We start from the raw sequence: 22,716 nt of genomic DNA, 5'->3' as shown, positions 1-22,716 counted from the left end.
GGCCCGCTTTTCTCCAATCAGCTTACAGACCCCTGGTGATGGTAATTGAAGCTGCCTGTGTGAAAGGGTCCTTAAAGAGACAATTCTTAATTATGTCCCTGCTGCCCCCTGTGGTGGGGCAATATATTCAAGAATCAGCAGAAGAAAGCACAGATCAACAGAGTGAATAAAGCAAAAGCAGGGAGATACTTGCATTGCAAGTCTTCGAATCATCGTCTTCTAAAGAATAGGAGCTTTATACCCTGCTTCCCTACTGGAATTATGCCTTCACTGTTGGTCAGGAGATCACTCCACCCCAACAGTGCAGGCATAAATCGGTGTGCTCAGGAAGGCACCCAGCAGAGGGACATGGTCCATACAAAGGGTGCCAGAACTTTGTCGAAAGACGGGCTGTGGGTCCAGGACAGTAGAGCGTTCGGGGCATTAGGGTGGTAGGTCTGAACTGAAAAAGCAAAGCCTTGCACTTCAAAGTTAGCCTCTTCCATGTGGTCAAGGTAGGCCATATAGACATGATTGTAGTTGTGGCCGAGTGGGTAAGGCAATGGATTTGAACTCTATTGTGGGGTCTCTCTGCTCCAGCTTCATAATCCTGCCAACTACAGTCTGTTCTTGGATTGTCTAAATGGGGGTCTCCCTGCACAGGTTAAAATCTTGCCAACTATACGGTCTGTTCTTGGATTGTCCCATGAAGATATGACTCTCAGCAGTTATGGTTCCTGTACTGCAAGTGGCTTGTGTTATTGTCATGGACAACATATGCACTCTTGCTTCGGGTTAGGAATGCCCACAGTACAGAAGTGTCTTCTTTTCTCTAAAGAAGTGGCTTGGATTAGTTGCAAAGCATTTTTCAACCTAAAATGTACAAAGAGCACACAGGTGTGGGAAGGTTGGAGCACATAGAGCAAGGATGAAGGAATATTAGCCATCTCCAGGTAGTAGAACTTCCAGTGGGATGGTTTTTCATCATATAAGCATTTCCTCAGGTTTCCAGACCAGAGTCTTTTCATGCCACAAGCCAAAAGTTTAGAACGTATGGTACTATGTTTTTCACAAATACTGAAAAGTTCTATTTTTATAAGCTGAATGTATAATGCCTTTCTGTGGGCATTTGTCCGTCTGTTCTTTAGTCATTCAAACACTATGGAAGACTTGCCCTCCACCACAAGACGTGTGCTTAGATCTTCACCTTATACTTAGTGTGACTTCAATGGAAGTTTTTCCTAGAGCTTCTTCAGCTTACAAACAACCTCTCTTAGGTACCACAGTAGGTAGTCGTGGCCGAGTGGTTAAGGCGATGGACTAGAAATCCATTGGGGTTTCCCCGCGCAGGTTCAAATCCTGCCGACTACGTTCTGCTTTGATCATTTTCAATCATGTGTTGTTTTTTTGAATTCTCCTGAGTCAATTGGCACAAAGCTCACTGCTACCTCAAGTCACAAATCTACTTAACCTTTTCCATGTCTCAAAGGTAAGCCTAACCCATGTGTAGTTGTGGCCGAGTGGTTAAGGCGGTGGACTCGAAATCCATTAGGGTCTCCCTGCGCAGGTTCAAATCCTGCCAACTACGGCATGTTCTTGGACAGTTCTGCAAAGGTCTGACTTTATGAATTCAACAGGCGCATTCCTTACGCTTCAAATCTTCATTTGCAGCTTTCTCTCCAGCAAAGAAAACAAAGGCCAGCAGTGGCATAACCAAATCTCATTACACTAGTACTAAAGGCCAGCAGTGTATTGGATTTTCTGACACTGTACATATACAGCTATGAAACTGGAGAACCTAAGCAGAAGAAGGGCAGCACAATCTTTAAGGCAATAGCTAACATTTCCAGGCTACTTCTTAGGCGCAAATTTAAGATGTTCCCTACAAAATAGAGCTTTGAATTTAGATCTACTTTATCGGTCTACATCAAACACGTTCTTGTTTATGTCTCTCTAGCTGGTATTTTCCATGGGTTGTTGGTGGTATCGTGGTGAAAATAGTTGCCTTCCAAACAATAGAAAAGCATTGCTAAAATTGAGCAGACACAGACCTGTCATCCGGCCCGCTTTTCTCCAATCAGCTTACAGACCCCTGGTGATGGTAATTGAAGCTGCCTGTGTGAAAGGGTCCTTAAAGAGACAATTCTTAATTATGTCCCTGCTGCCCCCTGTGGTGGGGCAATATATTCAAGAATCAGCAGAAGAAAGCACAGATCAACAGAGTGAATAAAGCAAAAGCAGGGAGATACTTGCATTGCAAGTCTTCGAATCATCGTCTTCTAAAGAATAGGAGCTTTATACCCTGCTTCCCTACTGGAATTATGCCTTCACTGTTGGTCAGGAGATCACTCCACCCCAACAGTGCAGGCATAAATCGGTGTGCTCAGGAAGGCACCCAGCAGAGGGACATGGTCCATACAAAGGGTGCCAGAACTTTGTCGAAAGACGGGCTGTGGGTCCAGGACAGTAGAGCGTTCGGGGCATTAGGGTGGTAGGTCTGAACTGAAAAAGCAAAGCCTTGCACTTCAAAGTTAGCCTCTTCCATGTGGTCAAGGTAGGCCATATAGACATGATTGTAGTTGTGGCCGAGTGGGTAAGGCAATGGATTTGAACTCTATTGTGGGGTCTCTCTGCTCCAGCTTCATAATCCTGCCAACTACAGTCTGTTCTTGGATTGTCTAAATGGGGGTCTCCCTGCACAGGTTAAAATCTTGCCAACTATACGGTCTGTTCTTGGATTGTCCCATGAAGATATGACTCTCAGCAGTTATGGTTCCTGTACTGCAAGTGGCTTGTGTTATTGTCATGGACAACATATGCACTCTTGCTTCAGGTTAGGAATGCCCACAGTACAGAAGTGTCTTCTTTTCTCTAAAGAAGTGGCTTGGATTAGTTGCAAAGCATTTTTCAACCTAAAATGTACACAGAGCACACAGGTGTGGGAAGGTTGGAGCACATAGAGCAAGGATGAAGGAATATTAGCCATCTCCAGGTAGTAGAACTTCCAGTGGGATGGTTTTTCATCATATAAGCATTTCCTCAGGTTTCCAGACCAGAGTCTTTTCATGCCACAAGCCAAAAGTTTAGAACGTATGGTACTATGTTTTTCACAAATACTGAAAAGTTCTATTTTTATAAGCTGAATGTATAATGCCTTTCTGTGGGCATTTGTCCGTCTGTTCTTTAGTCATTCAAACACTATGGAAGACTTGCCCTCCACCACAAGATGTGTGCTTAGATCTTCACCTTATACTTAGTGTGACTTCAATGGAAGTTTTTCCTAGAGCTTCTTCAGCTTACAAACAACCTCTCTTAGGTACCACAGTAGGTAGGCGTGGCCGAGTGGTTAAGGCGATGGACTAGAAATCCGTTGGGGTTTCCCCGCGCAGGTTCAAATCCTGCCGACTACGTTCTGCTTTGATCATTTTCAATCATGTGTTGTTTTTTTGAATTCTCCTGAGTCAATTGGCACAAAGCTCACTGCTACCTCAAGTCACAAATCTACTTAACCTTTTCCATGTCTCAAAGGGAAGCCTAACCCATGTGTAGTTGTGGCCGAGTGGTTAAGGCGATGGACTCGAAATCCATTAGGGTCTCCCTGCGCAGGTTCAAATCCTGCCAACTACGGCATGTTCTTGGACAGTTCTGCAAAGGTCTGACATTATGAATTCAACAGGCGCATTCCTTACGCTTCAAATCTTCATTTGCAGCTTTCTCTCCAGCAAAGAAAACAAAGGCCAGCAGTGGCATAACCAAATCTCATTACACTAGTACTAAAGGCCAGCAGTGTATTGGATTTTCTGACACTGTACATATACAGCTATGAAACTGGAGAACCTAAGCAGAAGAAGGGCAGCACAATCTTTAAGGCAATAGCTAACATTTCCAGGCTACTTCTTAGGCGCAAATTTAAGATGTTCCCTACAAAATAGAGCTTTGAATTTAGATCTACTTTATCGGTCTACATCAAACACGTTCTTGTTTATGTCTCTCTAGCTGGTATTTTCCATGGGTTGTTGGTGGTATCGTGGTGAAAATAGTTGCCTTCCAAACAATAGAAAAGCATTGCTAAAATTGAGCAGACACAGACCTGTCATCCGGCCCGCTTTTCTCCAATCAGCTTACAGACCCCTGGTGATGGTAATTGAAGCTGCCTGTGTGAAAGGGTCCTTAAAGAGACAATTCTTAATTATGTCCCTGCTGCCCCCTGTGGTGGGGCAATATATTCAAGAATCAGCAGAAGAAAGCACAGATCAACAGAGTGAATAAAGCAAAAGCAGGGAGATACTTGCATTGCAAGTCTTCGAATCATCGTCTTCTAAAGAATAGGAGCTTTATACCCTGCTTCCCTACTGGAATTATGCCTTCACTGTTGGTCAGGAGATCACTCCACCCCAACAGTGCAGGCATAAATCGGTGTGCTCAGGAAGGCACCCAGCAGAGGGACATGGTCCATACAAAGGGTGCCAGAACTTTGTCGAAAGACGGGCTGTGGGTCCAGGACAGTAGAGCGTTCGGGGCATTAGGGTGGTAGGTCTGAACTGAAAAAGCAAAGCCTTGCACTTCAAAGTTAGCCTCTTCCATGTGGTCAAGGTAGGCCATATAGACATGATTGTAGTTGTGGCCGAGTGGGTAAGGCAATGGATTTGAACTCTATTGTGGGGTCTCTCTGCTCCAGCTTCATAATCCTGCCAACTACAGTCTGTTCTTGGATTGTCTAAATGGGGGTCTCCCTGCACAGGTTAAAATCTTGCCAACTATACGGTCTGTTCTTGGATTGTCCCATGAAGATATGACTCTCAGCAGTTATGGTTCCTGTACTGCAAGTGGCTTGTGTTATTGTCATGGACAACATATGCACTCTTGCTTCGGGTTAGGAATGCCCACAGTACAGAAGTGTCTTCTTTTCTCTAAAGAAGTGGCTTGGATTAGTTGCAAAGCATTTTTCAACCTAAAATGTACAAAGAGCACACAGGTGTGGGAAGGTTGGAGCACATAGAGCAAGGATGAAGGAATATTAGCCATCTCCAGGTAGTAGAACTTCCAGTGGGATGGTTTTTCATCATATAAGCATTTCCTCAGGTTTCCAGACCAGAGTCTTTTCATGCCACAAGCCAAAAGTTTAGAACGTATGGTACTATGTTTTTCACAAATACTGAAAAGTTCTATTTTTATAAGCTGAATGTATAATGCCTTTCTGTGGGCATTTGTCCGTCTGTTCTTTAGTCATTCAAACACTATGGAAGACTTGCCCTCCACCACAAGACGTGTGCTTAGATCTTCACCTTATACTTAGTGTGACTTCAATGGAAGTTTTTCCTAGAGCTTCTTCAGCTTACAAACAACCTCTCTTAGGTACCACAGTAGGTAGTCGTGGCCGAGTGGTTAAGGCGATGGACTAGAAATCCATTGGGGTTTCCCCGCGCAGGTTCAAATCCTGCCGACTACGTTCTGCTTTGATCATTTTCAATCATGTGTTGTTTTTTTGAATTCTCCTGAGTCAATTGGCACAAAGCTCACTGCTACCTCAAGTCACAAATCTACTTAACCTTTTCCATGTCTCAAAGGTAAGCCTAACCCATGTGTAGTTGTGGCCGAGTGGTTAAGGCGGTGGACTCGAAATCCATTAGGGTCTCCCTGCGCAGGTTCAAATCCTGCCAACTACGGCATGTTCTTGGACAGTTCTGCAAAGGTCTGACTTTATGAATTCAACAGGCGCATTCCTTACGCTTCAAATCTTCATTTGCAGCTTTCTCTCCAGCAAAGAAAACAAAGGCCAGCAGTGGCATAACCAAATCTCATTACACTAGTACTAAAGGCCAGCAGTGTATTGGATTTTCTGACACTGTACATATACAGCTATGAAACTGGAGAACCTAAGCAGAAGAAGGGCAGCACAATCTTTAAGGCAATAGCTAACATTTCCAGGCTACTTCTTAGGCGCAAATTTAAGATGTTCCCTACAAAATAGAGCTTTGAATTTAGATCTACTTTATCGGTCTACATCAAACACGTTCTTGTTTATGTCTCTCTAGCTGGTATTTTCCATGGGTTGTTGGTGGTATCGTGGTGAAAATAGTTGCCTTCCAAACAATAGAAAAGCATTGCTAAAATTGAGCAGACACAGACCTGTCATCCGGCCCGCTTTTCTCCAATCAGCTTACAGACCCCTGGTGATGGTAATTGAAGCTGCCTGTGTGAAAGGGTCCTTAAAGAGACAATTCTTAATTATGTCCCTGCTGCCCCCTGTGGTGGGGCAATATATTCAAGAATCAGCAGAAGAAAGCACAGATCAACAGAGTGAATAAAGCAAAAGCAGGGAGATACTTGCATTGCAAGTCTTCGAATCATCGTCTTCTAAAGAATAGGAGCTTTATACCCTGCTTCCCTACTGGAATTATGCCTTCACTGTTGGTCAGGAGATCACTCCACCCCAACAGTGCAGGCATAAATCGGTGTGCTCAGGAAGGCACCCAGCAGAGGGACATGGTCCATACAAAGGGTGCCAGAACTTTGTCGAAAGACGGGCTGTGGGTCCAGGACAGTAGAGCGTTCGGGGCATTAGGGTGGTAGGTCTGAACTGAAAAAGCAAAGCCTTGCACTTCAAAGTTAGCCTCTTCCATGTGGTCAAGGTAGGCCATATAGACATGATTGTAGTTGTGGCCGAGTGGGTAAGGCAATGGATTTGAACTCTATTGTGGGGTCTCTCTGCTCCAGCTTCATAATCCTGCCAACTACAGTCTGTTCTTGGATTGTCTAAATGGGGGTCTCCCTGCACAGGTTAAAATCTTGCCAACTATACGGTCTGTTCTTGGATTGTCCCATGAAGATATGACTCTCAGCAGTTATGGTTCCTGTACTGCAAGTGGCTTGTGTTATTGTCATGGACAACATATGCACTCTTGCTTCAGGTTAGGAATGCCCACAGTACAGAAGTGTCTTCTTTTCTCTAAAGAAGTGGCTTGGATTAGTTGCAAAGCATTTTTCAACCTAAAATGTACACAGAGCACACAGGTGTGGGAAGGTTGGAGCACATAGAGCAAGGATGAAGGAATATTAGCCATCTCCAGGTAGTAGAACTTCCAGTGGGATGGTTTTTCATCATATAAGCATTTCCTCAGGTTTCCAGACCAGAGTCTTTTCATGCCACAAGCCAAAAGTTTAGAACGTATGGTACTATGTTTTTCACAAATACTGAAAAGTTCTATTTTTATAAGCTGAATGTATAATGCCTTTCTGTGGGCATTTGTCTGTCTGTTCTTTAGTCATTCAAACACTATGGAAGACTTGCCCTCCACCACAAGATGTGTGCTTAGATCTTCACCTTATACTTAGTGTGACTTCAATGGAAGTTTTTCCTAGAGCTTCTTCAGCTTACAAACAACCTCTCTTAGGTACCACAGTAGGTAGGCGTGGCCGAGTGGTTAAGGCGATGGACTAGAAATCCGTTGGGGTTTCCCCGCGCAGGTTCAAATCCTGCCGACTACGTTCTGCTTTGATCATTTTCAATCATGTGTTGTTTTTTTGAATTCTCCTGAGTCAATTGGCACAAAGCTCACTGCTACCTCAAGTCACAAATCTACTTAACCTTTTCCATGTCTCAAAGGGAAGCCTAACCCATGTGTAGTTGTGGCCGAGTGGTTAAGGCGATGGACTCGAAATCCATTAGGGTCTCCCTGCGCAGGTTCAAATCCTGCCAACTACGGCATGTTCTTGGACAGTTCTGCAAAGGTCTGACATTATGAATTCAACAGGCGCATTCCTTACGCTTCAAATCTTCATTTGCAGCTTTCTCTCCAGCAAAGAAAACAAAGGCCAGCAGTGGCATAACCAAATCTCATTACACTAGTACTAAAGGCCAGCAGTGTATTGGATTTTCTGACACTGTACATATACAGCTATGAAACTGGAGAACCTAAGCAGAAGAAGGGCAGCACAATCTTTAAGGCAATAGCTAACATTTCCAGGCTACTTCTTAGGCGCAAATTTAAGATGTTCCCTACAAAATAGAGCTTTGAATTTAGATCTACTTTATCGGTCTACATCAAACACGTTCTTGTTTATGTCTCTCTAGCTGGTATTTTCCATGGGTTGTTGGTGGTATCGTGGTGAAAATAGTTGCCTTCCAAACAATAGAAAAGCATTGCTAAAATTGAGCAGACACAGACCTGTCATCCGGCCCGCTTTTCTCCAATCAGCTTACAGACCCCTGGTGATGGTAATTGAAGCTGCCTGTGTGAAAGGGTCCTTAAAGAGACAATTCTTAATTATGTCCCTGCTGCCCCCTGTGGTGGGGCAATATATTCAAGAATCAGCAGAAGAAAGCACAGATCAACAGAGTGAATAAAGCAAAAGCAGGGAGATACTTGCATTGCAAGTCTTCGAATCATCGTCTTCTAAAGAATAGGAGCTTTATACCCTGCTTCCCTACTGGAATTATGCCTTCACTGTTGGTCAGGAGATCACTCCACCCCAACAGTGCAGGCATAAATCGGTGTGCTTAGGAAGGCACCCAGCAGAGGGACATGGTCCATACAAAGGGTGCCAGAACTTTGTCGAAAGACGGGCTGTGGGTCCAGGACAGTAGAGCGTTCGGGGCATTAGGGTGGTAGGTCTGAACTGAAAAAGCAAAGCCTTGCACTTCAAAGTTAGCCTCTTCCATGTGGTCAAGGTAGGCCATATAGACATGATTGTAGTTGTGGCCGAGTGGGTAAGGCAATGGATTTGAACTCTATTGTGGGGTCTCTCTGCTCCAGCTTCATAATCCTGCCAACTACAGTCTGTTCTTGGATTGTCTAAATGGGGGTCTCCCTGCACAGGTTAAAATCTTGCCAACTATACGGTCTGTTCTTGGATTGTCCCATGAAGATATGACTCTCAGCAGTTATGGTTCCTGTACTGCAAGTGGCTTGTGTTATTGTCATGGACAACATATGCACTCTTGCTTCAGGTTAGGAATGCCCACAGTACAGAAGTGTCTTCTTTTCTCTAAAGAAGTGGCTTGGATTAGTTGCAAAGCATTTTTCAACCTAAAATGTACACAGAGCACACAGGTGTGGGAAGGTTGGAGCACATAGAGCAAGGATGAAGGAATATTAGCCATCTCCAGGTAGTAGAACTTCCAGTGGGATGGTTTTTCATCATATAAGCATTTCCTCAGGTTTTCAGACCAGAGTCTTTTCATGCCACAAGCCAAAAGTTTAGAACGTATGGTACTATGTTTTTCACAAATACTGAAAAGTTCTATTTTTATAAGCTGAATGTATAATGCCTTTCTGTGGGCATTTGTCCGTCTGTTCTTTAGTCATTCAAACACTATGGAAGACTTGCCCTCCACCACAAGACGTGTGCTTAGATCTTCACCTTATACTTAGTGTGACTTCAATAGAAGTTTTTCCTAGAGCTTTTTCAGCTTACAAACAACCTCTCTTAGGTACCACAGTAGGTAGTCGTGGCCGAGTGGTTAAGGCGATGGACTAGAAATCCATTGGGGTTTCCCCGCGCAGGTTCAAATCCTGCCGACTACGTTCTGCTTTGATCATTTTCAATCATGTGTTGTTTTTTTGAATTCTCCTGAGTCAATTGGCACAAAGCTCACTGCTACCTCAAGTCACAAATCTACTTAACCTTTTCCATGTCTCAAAGGGAAGGCTAACCCATGTGTAGTTGTGGCCGAGTGGTTAAGGCGATGGACTCGAAATCCATTAGGGTCTCCCTGCGCAGGTTCAAATCCTGCCAACTACGGCATGTTCTCGGACAGTTCTGCAAAGGTCTGACTTTATGAATTCAACAGGTGCATTCCTTACGCTTCAAATCTTCATTTGCAGCTTTCTCTCCAGCAAAGAAAACAAAGGCCAGCAGTGGCATAACCAAATCTCATTACACTAGTACTAAAGGCCAGCAGTGTATTGGATTTTCTGACACTGTACATATACAGCTATGAAACTGGAGAACCTAAGCAGAAGAAGGGCAGCACAATCTTTAAGGCAATAGCTAACATTTCCAGGCTACTTCTTAGGCGCAAATTTAAGATGTTCCCTACAAAATAGAGCTTTGAATTTAGATCTACTTTATCGGTCTACATCAAACACGTTCTTGTTTATGTCTCTCTAGCTGGTATTTTCCATGGGTTGTTGGTGGTATCGTGGTGAAAATAGTTGCCTTCCAAACAATAGAAAAGCATTGCTAAAATTGAGCAGACACAGACCTGTCATCCGGCCCGCTTTTCTCCAATCAGCTTACAGACCCCTGGTGATGGTAATTGAAGCTGCCTGTGTGAAAGGGTCCTTAAAGAGACAATTCTTAATTATGTCCCTGCTGCCCCCTGTGGTGGGGCAATATATTCAAGAATCAGCAGAAGAAAGCACAGATCAACAGAGTGAATAAAGCAAAAGCAGGGAGATACTTGCATTGCAAGTCTTCGAATCATCGTCTTCTAAAGAATAGGAGCTTTATACCCTGCTTCCCTACTGGAATTATGCCTTCACTGTTGGTCAGGAGATCACTCCACCCCAACAGTGCAGGCATAAATCGGTGTGCTCAGGAAGGCACCCAGCAGAGGGACATGGTCCATACAAAGGGTGCCAGAACTTTGTCGAAAGACGGGCTGTGGGTCCAGGACAGTAGAGCGTTCGGGGCATTAGGGTGGTAGGTCTGAACTGAAAAAGCAAAGCCTTGCACTTCAAAGTTAGCCTCTTCCATGTGGTCAAGGTAGGCCATATAGACATGATTGTAGTTGTGGCCGAGTGGGTAAGGCAATGGATTTGAACTCTATTGTGGGGTCTCTCTGCTCCAGCTTCATAATCCTGCCAACTACAGTCTGTTCTTGGATTGTCTAAATGGGGGTCTCCCTGCACAGGTTAAAATCTTGCCAACTATACGGTCTGTTCTTGGATTGTCCCATGAAGATATGACTCTCAGCAGTTATGGTTCCTGTACTGCAAGTGGCTTGTGTTATTGTCATGGACAACATATGCACTCTTGCTTCGGGTTAGGAATGCCCACAGTACAGAAGTGTCTTCTTTTCTCTAAAGAAGTGGCTTGGATTAGTTGCAAAGCATTTTTCAACCTAAAATGTACAAAGAGCACACAGGTGTGGGAAGGTTGGAGCACATAGAGCAAGGATGAAGGAATATTAGCCATCTCCAGGTAGTAGAACTTCCAGTGGGATGGTTTTTCATCATATAAGCATTTCCTCAGGTTTCCAGACCAGAGTCTTTTCATGCCACAAGCCAAAAGTTTAGAACGTATGGTACTATGTTTTTCACAAATACTGAAAAGTTCTATTTTTATAAGCTGAATGTATAATGCCTTTCTGTGGGCATTTGTCCGTCTGTTCTTTAGTCATTCAAACACTATGGAAGACTTGCCCTCCACCACAAGACGTGTGCTTAGATCTTCACCTTATACTTAGTGTGACTTCAATGGAAGTTTTTCCTAGAGCTTCTTCAGCTTACAAACAACCTCTCTTAGGTACCACAGTAGGTAGTCGTGGCCGAGTGGTTAAGGCGATGGACTAGAAATCCATTGGGGTTTCCCCGCGCAGGTTCAAATCCTGCCGACTACGTTCTGCTTTGATCATTTTCAATCATGTGTTGTTTTTTTGAATTCTCCTGAGTCAATTGGCACAAAGCTCACTGCTACCTCAAGTCACAAATCTACTTAACCTTTTCCATGTCTCAAAGGTAAGCCTAACCCATGTGTAGTTGTGGCCGAGTGGTTAAGGCGGTGGACTCGAAATCCATTAGGGTCTCCCTGCGCAGGTTCAAATCCTGCCAACTACGGCATGTTCTTGGACAGTTCTGCAAAGGTCTGACTTTATGAATTCAACAGGCGCATTCCTTACGCTTCAAATCTTCATTTGCAGCTTTCTCTCCAGCAAAGAAAACAAAGGCCAGCAGTGGCATAACCAAATCTCATTACACTAGTACTAAAGGCCAGCAGTGTATTGGATTTTCTGACACTGTACATATACAGCTATGAAACTGGAGAACCTAAGCAGAAGAAGGGCAGCACAATCTTTAAGGCAATAGCTAACATTTCCAGGCTACTTCTTAGGCGCAAATTTAAGATGTTCCCTACAAAATAGAGCTTTGAATTTAGATCTACTTTATCGGTCTACATCAAACACGTTCTTGTTTATGTCTCTCTAGCTGGTATTTTCCATGGGTTGTTGGTGGTATCGTGGTGAAAATAGTTGCCTTCCAAACAATAGAAAAGCATTGCTAAAATTGAGCAGACACAGACCTGTCATCCGGCCCGCTTTTCTCCAATCAGCTTACAGACCCCTGGTGATGGTAATTGAAGCTGCCTGTGTGAAAGGGTCCTTAAAGAGACAATTCTTAATTATGTCCCTGCTGCCCCCTGTGGTGGGGCAATATATTCAAGAATCAGCAGAAGAAAGCACAGATCAACAGAGTGAATAAAGCAAAAGCAGGGAGATACTTGCATTGCAAGTCTTCGAATCATCGTCTTCTAAAGAATAGGAGCTTTATACCCTGCTTCCCTACTGGAATTATGCCTTCACTGTTGGTCAGGAGATCACTCCACCCCAACAGTGCAGGCATAAATCGGTGTGCTCAGGAAGGCACCCAGCAGAGGGACATGGTCCATACTAAGGGTGCCAGAACTTTGTCGAAAGACGGGCTGTGGGTCCAGGACAGTAGAGCGTTCGGGGCATTAGGGTGGTAGGTCTGAACTGAAAAAGCAAAGCCTTGCACTTCAAAGTTAGCCTCTTCCATGTGGTCAAGGTAGGCCATATAGACATGATTGTAGTTGTGGCCGAGTGGGTAAGGCAATGGATTTGAACTCTATTGTGGGGTCTCTCTGCTCCAGCTTCATAATCCTGCCAACTACAGTCTGTTCTTGGATTGTCTAAATGGGGGTCTCCCTGCACAGGTTAAAATCTTGCCAACTATACGGTCTGTTCTTGGATTGTCCCATGAAGATATGACTCTCAGCAGTTATGGTTCCTGTACTGCAAGTGGCTTGTGTTATTGTCATGGACAACATATGCACTCTTGCTTCAGGTTAGGAATGCCCACAGTACAGAAGTGTCTTCTTTTCTCTAAAGAAGTGGCTTGGATTAGTTGCAAAGCATTTTTCAACCTAAAATGTACACAGAGCACACAGGTGTGGGAAGGTTGGAGCACATAGAGCAAGGATGAAGGAATATTAGCCATCTCCAGGTAGTAGAACTTCCAGTGGGATGGTTTTTCATCATATAAGCATTTCCTCAGGTTTCCAGACCAGAGTCTTTTCATGCCACAAGCCAAAAGTTTAGAACGTATGGTACTATGTTTTTCACAAATACTGAAAAGTTCTATTTTTATAAGCTGAATGTATAATGCCTTTCTGTGGGCATTTGTCCGTCTGTTCTTTAGTCATTCAAACACTATGGAAGACTTGCCCTCCACCACAAGACGTGTGCTTAGATCTTCACCTTATACTTAGTGTGACTTCAATGGAAGTTTTTCCTAGAGCTTCTTCAGCTTACAAACAACCTCTCTTAGGTACCACAGTAGGTAGTCGTGGCCGAGTGGTTAAGGCGATGGACTAGAAATCCATTGGGGTTTCCCCGCGCAGGTTCAAATCCTGCCGACTACGTTCTGCTTTGATCATTTTCAATCATGTGTTGTTTTTTTGAATTCTCCTGAGTCAATTGGCACAAAGCTCACTGCTACCTCAAGTCACAAATCTACTTAACCTTTTCCATGTCTCAAAGGTAAGCCAAACCCATGTGTAGTTGTGGCCGAGTGGTTAAGGCGATGGACTCGAAATCCATTAGGGTCTCCCTGCGCAGGTTCAAATCTTGCCAACTACGGCATGTTCTTGGACAGTTCTGCAAAGGTCTGACTTTATGAATTCAACAGGCGCATTCCTTACGCTTCAAATCTTCATTTGCAGCTTTCTCTCCAGCAAAGAAAACAAAGGCCAGCAGTGGCATAACCAAATCTCATTACACTAGTACTAAAGGCCAGCAGTGTATTGGATTTTCTGACACTGTACATATACAGCTATGAAACTGGAGAACCTAAGCAGAAGAAGGGCAGCACAATCTTTAAGGCAATAGCTAACATTTCCAGGCTACTTCTTAGGCGCAAATTTAAGATGTTCCCTTCAAAATAGAGCTTTGAATTTAGATCTACTTTATCGGTCTACATCAAACACGTTCTTGTTTATGTCTCTCTAGCTGGTATTTTCCATGGGTTGTTGGTGGTATTGTGGTGAAAATAGTTGCCTTCCAAACAATAGAAAAGCATTGCTAAAATTGAGCAGACACAGACCTGTCATCCGGCCCGCTTTTCTCCAATCAGCTTACAGACCCCTGGTGATGGTAATTGAAGCTGCCTGTGTGAAAGGGTCCTTAAAGAGACAATTCTTAATTATGTCCCTGCTGCCCCCTGTGGTGGGGCAATATATTCAAGAATCAGCAGAAGAAAGCACAGATCAACAGAGTGAATAAAGCAAAAGCAGGGAGATACTTGCATTGCAAGTCTTCGAATCATCGTCTTCTAAAGAATAGGAGCTTTATACCCTGCTTCCCTACTGGAATTATGCCTTCACTGTTGGTCAGGAGATCACTCCACCCCAACAGTGCAGGCATAAATCGGTGTGCTCAGGAAGGCACCCAGCAGAGGGACATGGTCCATACAAAGGGTGCCAGAACTTTGTCGAAAGACGGGCTGTGGGTCCAGGACAGTAGAGCGTTCGGGGCATTAGGGTGGTAGGTCTGAACTGAAAAAGCAAAGCCTTGCACTTCAAAGTTAGCCTCTTCCATGTGGTCAAGGTAGGCCATATAGACATGATTGTAGTTGTGGCCGAGTGGGTAAGGCAATGGATTTGAACTCTATTGTGGGGTCTCTCTGCTCCAGCTTCATAATCCTGCCAACTACAGTCTGTTCTTGGATTGTCTAAATGGGGGTCTCCCTGCACAGGTTAAAATCTTGCCAACTATACGGTCTGTTCTTGGATTGTCCCATGAAGATATGACTCTCAGCAGTTATGGTTCCTGTACTGCAAGTGGCTTGTGTTATTGTCATGGACAACATATGCACTCTTGCTTCGGGTTAGGAATGCCCACAGTACAGAAGTGTCTTCTTTTCTCTAAAGAAGTGGCTTGGATTAGTTGCAAAGCATTTTTCAACCTAAAATGTACACAGAGCACACAGGTGTGGGAAGGTTGGAGCACATAGAGCAAGGATGAAGGAATATTAGCCATCTCCAGGTAGTAGAACTTCCAGTGGGATGGTTTTTCATCATATAAGCATTTCCTCAGGTTTCCAGACCAGAGTCTTTTCATGCCACAAGCCAGAAGTTTAGAACGTATGGTACTATGTTTTTCACAAATACTGAAAAGTTCTATTTTTATAAGCTGAATGTATAATGCCTTTCTGTGGGCATTTGTCCGTCTGTTCTTTAGTCATTCAAACACTATGGAAGACTTGCCCTCCACCACAAGACGTGTGCTTAGATCTTCACCTTATACTTAGTGTGACTTCAATGGAAGTTTTTCCTAGAGCTTCTTCAGCTTACAAACAACCTCTCTTAGGTACCACAGTAGGTAGTCGTGGCCGAGTGGTTAAGGCGATGGACTAGAAATCCATTGGGGTTTCCCCGCGCAGGTTCAAATCCTGCCGACTACGTTCTGCTTTGATCATTTTCAATCATGTGTTGTTTTTTTGAATTCTCCTGAGTCAATTGGCACAAAGCTCACTGCTACCTCAAGTCACAAATCTACTTAACCTTTTCCATGTCTCAAAGGTAAACCAAACCCATGTGTAGTTGTGGCCGAGTGGTTAAGGCGATGGACTCGAAATCCATTAGGGTCTCCCTGCGCAGGTTCAAATCTTGCCAACTACGGCATGTTCTTGGACAGTTCTGCAAAGGTCTGACTTTATGAATTCAACAGGCGCATTCCTTACGCTTCAAATCTTCATTTGCAGCTTTCTCTCCAGCAAAGAAAACAAAGGCCAGCAGTGGCATAACCAAATCTCATTACACTAGTACTAAAGGCCAGCAGTGTATTGGATTTTCTGACACTGTACATATACAGCTATGAAACTGGAGAACCTAAGCAGAAGAAGGGCAGCACAATCTTTAAGGCAATAGCTAACATTTCCAGGCTACTTCTTAGGCGCAAATTTAAGATGTTCCCTTCAAAATAGAGCTTTGAATTTAGATCTACTTTATCGGTCTACATCAAACACGTTCTTGTTTATGTCTCTCTAGCTGGTATTTTCCATGGGTTGTTGGTGGTATTGTGGTGAAAATAGTTGCCTTCCAAACAATAGAAAAGCATTGCTAAAATTGAGCAGACACAGACCTGTCATCCGGCCCGCTTTTCTCCAATCAGCTTACAGACCCCTGGTGATGGTAATTGAAGCTGCCTGTGTGAAAGGGTCCTTAAAGAGACAATTCTTAATTATGTCCCTGCTGCCCCCTGTGGTGGGGCAATATATTCAAGAATCAGCAGAAGAAAGCACAGATCAACAGAGTGAATAAAGCAAAAGCAGGGAGATACTTGCATTGCAAGTCTTCGAATCATCGTCTTCTAAAGAATAGGAGCTTTATACCCTGCTTCCCTACTGGAATTATGCCTTCACTGTTGGTCAGGAGATCACTCCACCCCAACAGTGCAGGCATAAATCGGTGTGCTCAGGAAGGCACCCAGCAGAGGGACATGGTCCATACAAAGGGTGCCAGAACTTTGTCGAAAGACGGGCTGTGGGTCCAGGACAGTAGAGCGTTCGGGGCATTAGGGTGGTAGGTCTGAACTGAAAAAGCAAAGCCTTGCACTTCAAAGTTAGCCTCTTCCATGTGGTCAAGGTAGGCCATATAGACATGATTGTAGTTGTGGCCGAGTGGGTAAGGCAATGGATTTGAACTCTATTGTGGGGTCTCTCTGCTCCAGCTTCATAATCCTGCCAACTACAGTCTGTTCTTGGATTGTCTAAATGGGGGTCTCCCTGCACAGGTTAAAATCTTGCCAACTATACGGTCTGTTCTTGGATTGTCCCATGAAGATATGACTCTCAGCAGTTATGGTTCCTGTACTGCAAGTGGCTTGTGTTATTGTCATGGACAACATATGCACTCTTGCTTCAGGTTAGGAATGCCCACAGTACAGAAGTGTCTTCTTTTCTCTAAAGAAGTGGCTTGGATTAGTTGCAAAGCATTTTTCAACCTAAAATGTACACAGAGCACACAGGTGTGGGAAGGTTGGAGCACATAGAGCAAGGATGAAGGAATATTAGCCATCTCCAGGTAGTAGAACTTCCAGTGGGATGGTTTTTCATCATATAAGCATTTCCTCAGGTTTCCAGACCAGAGTCTTTTCATGCCACAAGCCAAAAGTTTAGAACGTATGGTACTATGTTTTTCACAAATACTGAAAAGTTCTATTTTTATAAGCTGAATGTATAATGCCTTTCTGTGGGCATTTGTCCGTCTGTTCTTTAGTCATTCAAACACTATGGAAGACTTGCCCTCCACCACAAGACGTGTGCTTAGATCTTCACCTTATACTTAGTGTGACTTCAATGGAAGTTTTTCCTAGAGCTTCTTCAGCTTACAAACAACCTCTCTTAGGTACCACAGTAGGTAGTCGTGGCCGAGTGGTTAAGGCGATGGACTAGAAATCCATTGGGGTTTCCCCGCGCAGGTTCAAATCCTGCCGACTACGTTCTGCTTTGATCATTTTCAATCATGTGTTGTTTTTTTGAATTCTCCTGAGTCAATTGGCACAAAGCTCACTGCTACCTCAAGTCACAAATCTACTTAACCTTTTCCATGTCTCAAAGGTAAGCCAAACCCATGTGTAGTTGTGGCCGAGTGGTTAAGGCGATGGACTCGAAATCCATTAGGGTCTCCCTGCGCAGGTTCAAATCTTGCCAACTACGGCATGTTCTTGGACAGTTCTGCAAAGGTCTGACTTTATGAATTCAACAGGCGCATTCCTTACGCTTCAAATCTTCATTTGCAGCTTTCTCTCCAGCAAAGAAAACAAAGGCCAGCAGTGGCATAACCAAATCTCATTACACTAGTACTAAAGGCCAGCAGTGTATTGGATTTTCTGACACTGTACATATACAGCTATGAAACTGGAGAACCTAAGCAGAAGAAGGGCAGCACAATCTTTAAGGCAATAGCTAACATTTCCAGGCTACTTCTTAGGCGCAAATTTAAGATGTTCCCTTCAAAATAGAGCTTTGAATTTAGATCTACTTTATCGGTCTACATCAAACACGTTCTTGTTTATGTCTCTCTAGCTGGTATTTTCCATGGGTTGTTGGTGGTATTGTGGTGAAAATAGTTGCCTTCCAAACAATAGAAAAGCATTGCTAAAATTGAGCAGACACAGACCTGTCATCCGGCCCGCTTTTCTCCAATCAGCTTACAGACCCCTGGTGATGGTAATTGAAGCTGCCTGTGTGAAAGGGTCCTTAAAGAGACAATTCTTAATTATGTCCCTGCTGCCCCCTGTGGTGGGGCAATATATTCAAGAATCAGCAGAAGAAAGCACAGATCAACAGAGTGAATAAAGCAAAAGCAGGGAGATACTTGCATTGCAAGTCTTCGAATCATCGTCTTCTAAAGAATAGGAGCTTTATACCCTGCTTCCCTACTGGAATTATGCCTTCACTGTTGGTCAGGAGATCACTCCACCCCAACAGTGCAGGCATAAATCGGTGTGCTCAGGAAGGCACCCAGCAGAGGGACATGGTCCATACAAAGGGTGCCAGAACTTTGTCGAAAGACGGGCTGTGGGTCCAGGACAGTAGAGCGTTCGGGGCATTAGGGTGGTAGGTCTGAACTGAAAAAGCAAAGCCTTGCACTTCAAAGTTAGCCTCTTCCATGTGGTCAAGGTAGGCCATATAGACATGATTGTAGTTGTGGCCGAGTGGGTAAGGCAATGGATTTGAACTCTATTGTGGGGTCTCTCTGCTCCAGCTTCATAATCCTGCCAACTACAGTCTGTTCTTGGATTGTCTAAATGGGGGTCTCCCTGCACAGGTTAAAATCTTGCCAACTATACGGTCTGTTCTTGGATTGTCCCATGAAGATATGACTCTCAGCAGTTATGGTTCCTGTACTGCAAGTGGCTTGTGTTATTGCCATGGACAACATATGCACTCTTGCTTCGGGTTAGGAATGCCCACAGTACAGAAGTGTCTTCTTTTCTCTAAAGAAGTGGCTTGGATTAGTTGCAAAGCATTTTTCAACCTAAAATGTACACAGAGCACACAGGTGTGGGAAGGTTGGAGCACATAGAGCAAGGATGAAGGAATATTAGCCATCTCCAGGTAGTAGAACTTCCAGTGGGATGGTTTTTCATCATATAAGCATTTCCTCAGGTTTCCAGACCAGAGTCTTTTCATGCCACAAGCCAAAAGTTTAGAACGTATGGTACTATGTTTTTCACAAATACTGAAAAGTTCTATTTTTATAAGCTGAATGTATAATGCCTTTCTGTGGGCATTTGTCCGTCTGTTCTTTAGTCATTCAAACACTATGGAAGACTTGCCCTCCACCACAAGACGTGTGCTTAGATCTTCACCTTATACTTAGTGTGACTTCAATGGAAGTTTTTCCTAGAGCTTCTTCAGCTTACCAACAACCTCTCTTAGGTACCACAGTAGGTAGTCGTGGCCGAGTGGTTAAGGCGATGGACTAGAAATCCATTGCGGTTTCCCCGCGCAAGTTCAAATCCTGCCGACTACGTTCTGCTTTGATCATTTTCAATCATGTGTTGTTTTTTTGAATTCTCCTGAGTCAATTGGCACAAAGCTCACTGCTACCTCAAGTCACAAATCTACTTAACCTTTTCCATGTCTCAAAGGTAAGCCTAACCCATGTGTAGTTGTGGCCGAGTGGTTAAGGCGATGGACTCGAAATCCATTAGGGTCTCCCTGCGCAGGTTCAAATCCTGCCAACTACGGCATGTTCTTGGACAGTTCTGCAAAGGTCTGACTTTATGAATTCAACAGGCGCATTCCTTACGCTTCAAATCTTCATTTGCAGCTTTCTCTCCAGCAAAGAAAACAAAGGCCAGCAGTGGCATAACCAAATCTCATTACACTAGTACTAAAGGCCAGCAGTGTATTGGATTTTCTGACACTGTACATATACAGCTATGAAACTGGAGAACCTAAGCAGAAGAAGGGCAGCACAATCTTTAAGGCAATAGCTAACATTTCCAGGCTACTTCTTAGGCGCAAATTTAAGATGTTCCCTTCAAAATAGAGCTTTGAATTTAGATCTACTTTATCGGTCTACATCAAACACGTTCTTGTTTATGTCTCTCTAGCTGGTATTTTCCATGGGTTGTTGGTGGTATTGTGGTGAAAATAGTTGCCTTCCAAACAATAGAAAAGCATTGCTAAAATTGAGCAGACACAGACCTGTCATCCGGCCCGCTTTTCTCCAATCAGCTTACAGACCCCTGGTGATGGTAATTGAAGCTGCCTGTGTGAAAGGGTCCTTAAAGAGACAATTCTTAATTATGTCCCTGCTGCCCCCTGTGGTGGGGCAATATATTCAAGAATCAGCAGAAGAAAGCACAGATCAACAGAGTGAATAAAGCAAAAGCAGGGAGATACTTGCATTGCAAGTCTTCGAATCATCGTCTTCTAAAGAATAGGAGCTTTATACCCTGCTTCCCTACTGGAATTATGCCTTCACTGTTGGTCAGGAGATCACTCCACCCCAACAGTGCAGGCATAAATCGGTGTGCTCAGGAAGGCACCCAGCAGAGGGACATGGTCCATACAAAGGGTGCCAGAACTTTGTCGAAAGACGGGCTGTGGGTCCAGGACAGTAGAGCGTTCGGGGCATTAGGGTGGTAGGTCTGAACTGAAAAAGCAAAGCCTTGCACTTCAAAGTTAGCCTCTTCCATGTGGTCAAGGTAGGCCATATAGACATGATTGTAGTTGTGGCCGAGTGGGTAAGGCAATGGATTTGAACTCTATTGTGGGGTCTCTCTGCTCCAGCTTCATAATCCTGCCAACTACAGTCTGTTCTTGGATTGTCTAAATGGGGGTCTCCCTGCACAGGTTAAAATCTTGCCAACTATACGGTCTGTTCTTGGATTGTCCCATGAAGATATGACTCTCAGCAGTTATGGTTCCTGTACTGCAAGTGGCTTGTGTTATTGTCATGGACAACATATGCACTCTTGCTTCAGGTTAGGAATGCCCACAGTACAGAAGTGTCTTCTTTTCTCTAAAGAAGTGGCTTGGATTAGTTGCAAAGCATTTTTCAACCTAAAATGTACACAGAGCACACAGGTGTGGGAAGGTTGGAGCACATAGAGCAAGGATGAAGGAATATTAGCCATCTCCAGGTAGTAGAACTTCCAGTGGGATGGTTTTTCATCATATAAGCATTTCCTCAGGTTTCCAGACCAGAGTCTTTTCATGCCACAAGCCAAAAGTTTAGAACGTATGGTACTATGTTTTTCACAAATACTGAAAAGTTCTATTTTTATAAGCTGAATGTATAATGCCTTTCTGTGGGCATTTGTCCGTCTGTTCTTTAGTCATTCAAACACTATGGAAGACTTGCCCTCCACCACAAGACGTGTGCTTAGATCTTCACCTTATACTTAGTGTGACTTCAATGGAAGTTTTTCCTAGAGCTTCTTCAGCTTACGAACAACCTCTCTTAGGTACCACAGTAGGTAGTCGTGGCCGAGTGGTTAAGGCGATGGACTAGAAATCCATTGCGGTTTCCCCGCGCAAGTTCAAATCCTGCCGACTACGTTCTGCTTTGATCATTTTCAATCATGTGTTGTTTTTTTGAATTCTCCTGAGTCAATTGGCACAAAGCTCACTGCTACCTCAAGTCACAAATCTACTTAACCTTTTCCATGTCTCAAAGGTAAGCCTAATCCATGTGTAGTTGTGGCCGAGTGGTTAAGGCGATGGACTCGAAATCCATTAGGGTCTCCCTGCGCAGGTTCAAATCCTGCCAACTACGGCATGTTCTTGGACAGTTCTGCAAAGGTCTGACTTTATGAATTCAACAGGCGCATTCCTTACGCTTCAAATCTTCATTTGCAGCTTTCTCTCCAGCAAAGAAAACAAAGGCCAGCAGTGGCATAACCAAATCTCATTACACTAGTACTAAAGGCCAGCAGTGTATTGGATTTTCTGACACTGTACATATACAGCTATGAAACTGGAGAACCTAAGCAGAAGAAGGGCAGCACAATCTTTAAGGCAATAGCTAACATTTCCAGGCTACTTCTTAGGCGCAAATTTAAGATGTTCCCTTCAAAATAGAGCTTTGAATTTAGATCTACTTTATCGGTCTACATCAAACACGTTCTTGTTTATGTCTCTCTAGCTGGTATTTTCCATGGGTTGTTGGTGGTATCGTGGTGAAAATAGTTGCCTTCCAAACAATAGAAAAGCATTGCTAAAATTGAGCAGACACAGACCTGTCATCCGGCCCGCTTTTCTCCAATCAGCTTACAGACCCCTGGTGATGGTAATTGAAGCTGCCTGTGTGAAAGGGTCCTTAAAGAGACAATTCTTAATTATGTCCCTGCTGCCCCCTGTGGTGGGGCAATATATTCAAGAATCAGCAGAAGAAAGCACAGATCAACAGAGTGAATAAAGCAAAAGCAGGGAGATACTTGCATTGCAAGTCTTCGAATCATCGTCTTCTAAAGAATAGGAGCTTTATACCCTGCTTCCCTACTGGAATTATGCCTTCACTGTTGGTCAGGAGATC

At 43.9% G+C, this 22,716-nt stretch overlaps 18 non-coding genes across 18 annotated transcripts; all 18 read left to right on the top strand.

Moving 5' to 3' along the window:
* Positions 1-1,268: 1,268 nt before the first annotated feature.
* TRNAS-AGA (transfer RNA serine (anticodon AGA)) lies at positions 1,269-1,350 on the top strand. The gene has a single exon. It is a non-coding gene; the product is annotated as a tRNA-Ser (tRNA).
* A 135-nt stretch (positions 1,351-1,485) lies between these two features.
* On the top strand, positions 1,486-1,567 carry TRNAS-CGA (transfer RNA serine (anticodon CGA)). Its single transcript has one exon. It is a non-coding gene; the product is annotated as a tRNA-Ser (tRNA).
* A 1,957-nt stretch (positions 1,568-3,524) lies between these two features.
* On the top strand, positions 3,525-3,606 carry TRNAS-CGA (transfer RNA serine (anticodon CGA)). The gene has a single exon. It is a non-coding gene; the product is annotated as a tRNA-Ser (tRNA).
* A 1,740-nt stretch (positions 3,607-5,346) lies between these two features.
* On the top strand, positions 5,347-5,428 carry TRNAS-AGA (transfer RNA serine (anticodon AGA)). Its single transcript has one exon. It is a non-coding gene; the product is annotated as a tRNA-Ser (tRNA).
* A 135-nt stretch (positions 5,429-5,563) lies between these two features.
* TRNAS-CGA (transfer RNA serine (anticodon CGA)) lies at positions 5,564-5,645 on the top strand. The gene has a single exon. It is a non-coding gene; the product is annotated as a tRNA-Ser (tRNA).
* Positions 5,646-7,602: 1,957 nt separating this feature from the next.
* Positions 7,603-7,684, top strand: TRNAS-CGA (transfer RNA serine (anticodon CGA)). The gene has a single exon. It is a non-coding gene; the product is annotated as a tRNA-Ser (tRNA).
* A 1,740-nt stretch (positions 7,685-9,424) lies between these two features.
* On the top strand, positions 9,425-9,506 carry TRNAS-AGA (transfer RNA serine (anticodon AGA)). The gene has a single exon. It is a non-coding gene; the product is annotated as a tRNA-Ser (tRNA).
* A 135-nt stretch (positions 9,507-9,641) lies between these two features.
* On the top strand, positions 9,642-9,723 carry TRNAS-CGA (transfer RNA serine (anticodon CGA)). Its single transcript has one exon. It is a non-coding gene; the product is annotated as a tRNA-Ser (tRNA).
* Positions 9,724-11,463: 1,740 nt separating this feature from the next.
* Positions 11,464-11,545, top strand: TRNAS-AGA (transfer RNA serine (anticodon AGA)). Its single transcript has one exon. It is a non-coding gene; the product is annotated as a tRNA-Ser (tRNA).
* A 135-nt stretch (positions 11,546-11,680) lies between these two features.
* TRNAS-CGA (transfer RNA serine (anticodon CGA)) lies at positions 11,681-11,762 on the top strand. The gene has a single exon. It is a non-coding gene; the product is annotated as a tRNA-Ser (tRNA).
* Positions 11,763-13,502: 1,740 nt separating this feature from the next.
* Positions 13,503-13,584, top strand: TRNAS-AGA (transfer RNA serine (anticodon AGA)). The gene has a single exon. It is a non-coding gene; the product is annotated as a tRNA-Ser (tRNA).
* Positions 13,585-13,719: 135 nt separating this feature from the next.
* Positions 13,720-13,801, top strand: TRNAS-CGA (transfer RNA serine (anticodon CGA)). Its single transcript has one exon. It is a non-coding gene; the product is annotated as a tRNA-Ser (tRNA).
* A 1,740-nt stretch (positions 13,802-15,541) lies between these two features.
* TRNAS-AGA (transfer RNA serine (anticodon AGA)) lies at positions 15,542-15,623 on the top strand. The gene has a single exon. It is a non-coding gene; the product is annotated as a tRNA-Ser (tRNA).
* Positions 15,624-15,758: 135 nt separating this feature from the next.
* TRNAS-CGA (transfer RNA serine (anticodon CGA)) lies at positions 15,759-15,840 on the top strand. The gene has a single exon. It is a non-coding gene; the product is annotated as a tRNA-Ser (tRNA).
* Positions 15,841-17,580: 1,740 nt separating this feature from the next.
* On the top strand, positions 17,581-17,662 carry TRNAS-AGA (transfer RNA serine (anticodon AGA)). The gene has a single exon. It is a non-coding gene; the product is annotated as a tRNA-Ser (tRNA).
* A 135-nt stretch (positions 17,663-17,797) lies between these two features.
* On the top strand, positions 17,798-17,879 carry TRNAS-CGA (transfer RNA serine (anticodon CGA)). Its single transcript has one exon. It is a non-coding gene; the product is annotated as a tRNA-Ser (tRNA).
* A 1,957-nt stretch (positions 17,880-19,836) lies between these two features.
* Positions 19,837-19,918, top strand: TRNAS-CGA (transfer RNA serine (anticodon CGA)). The gene has a single exon. It is a non-coding gene; the product is annotated as a tRNA-Ser (tRNA).
* Positions 19,919-21,875: 1,957 nt separating this feature from the next.
* Positions 21,876-21,957, top strand: TRNAS-CGA (transfer RNA serine (anticodon CGA)). The gene has a single exon. It is a non-coding gene; the product is annotated as a tRNA-Ser (tRNA).
* Positions 21,958-22,716: the final 759 nt, after the last annotated feature.

The sequence above is a fragment of the Lithobates pipiens genome, unplaced genomic scaffold (assembly GCF_037356315.1).
Source record: "Lithobates pipiens isolate NorthernLeopardFrog02 unplaced genomic scaffold, aLitPip1_a1.2 Scaffold_18, whole genome shotgun sequence".
NCBI classification, from domain to species: Eukaryota; Metazoa; Chordata; class Amphibia; order Anura; family Ranidae; genus Lithobates; species Lithobates pipiens.
This window is presented reverse-complemented; position numbering and strand designations above follow the sequence as displayed.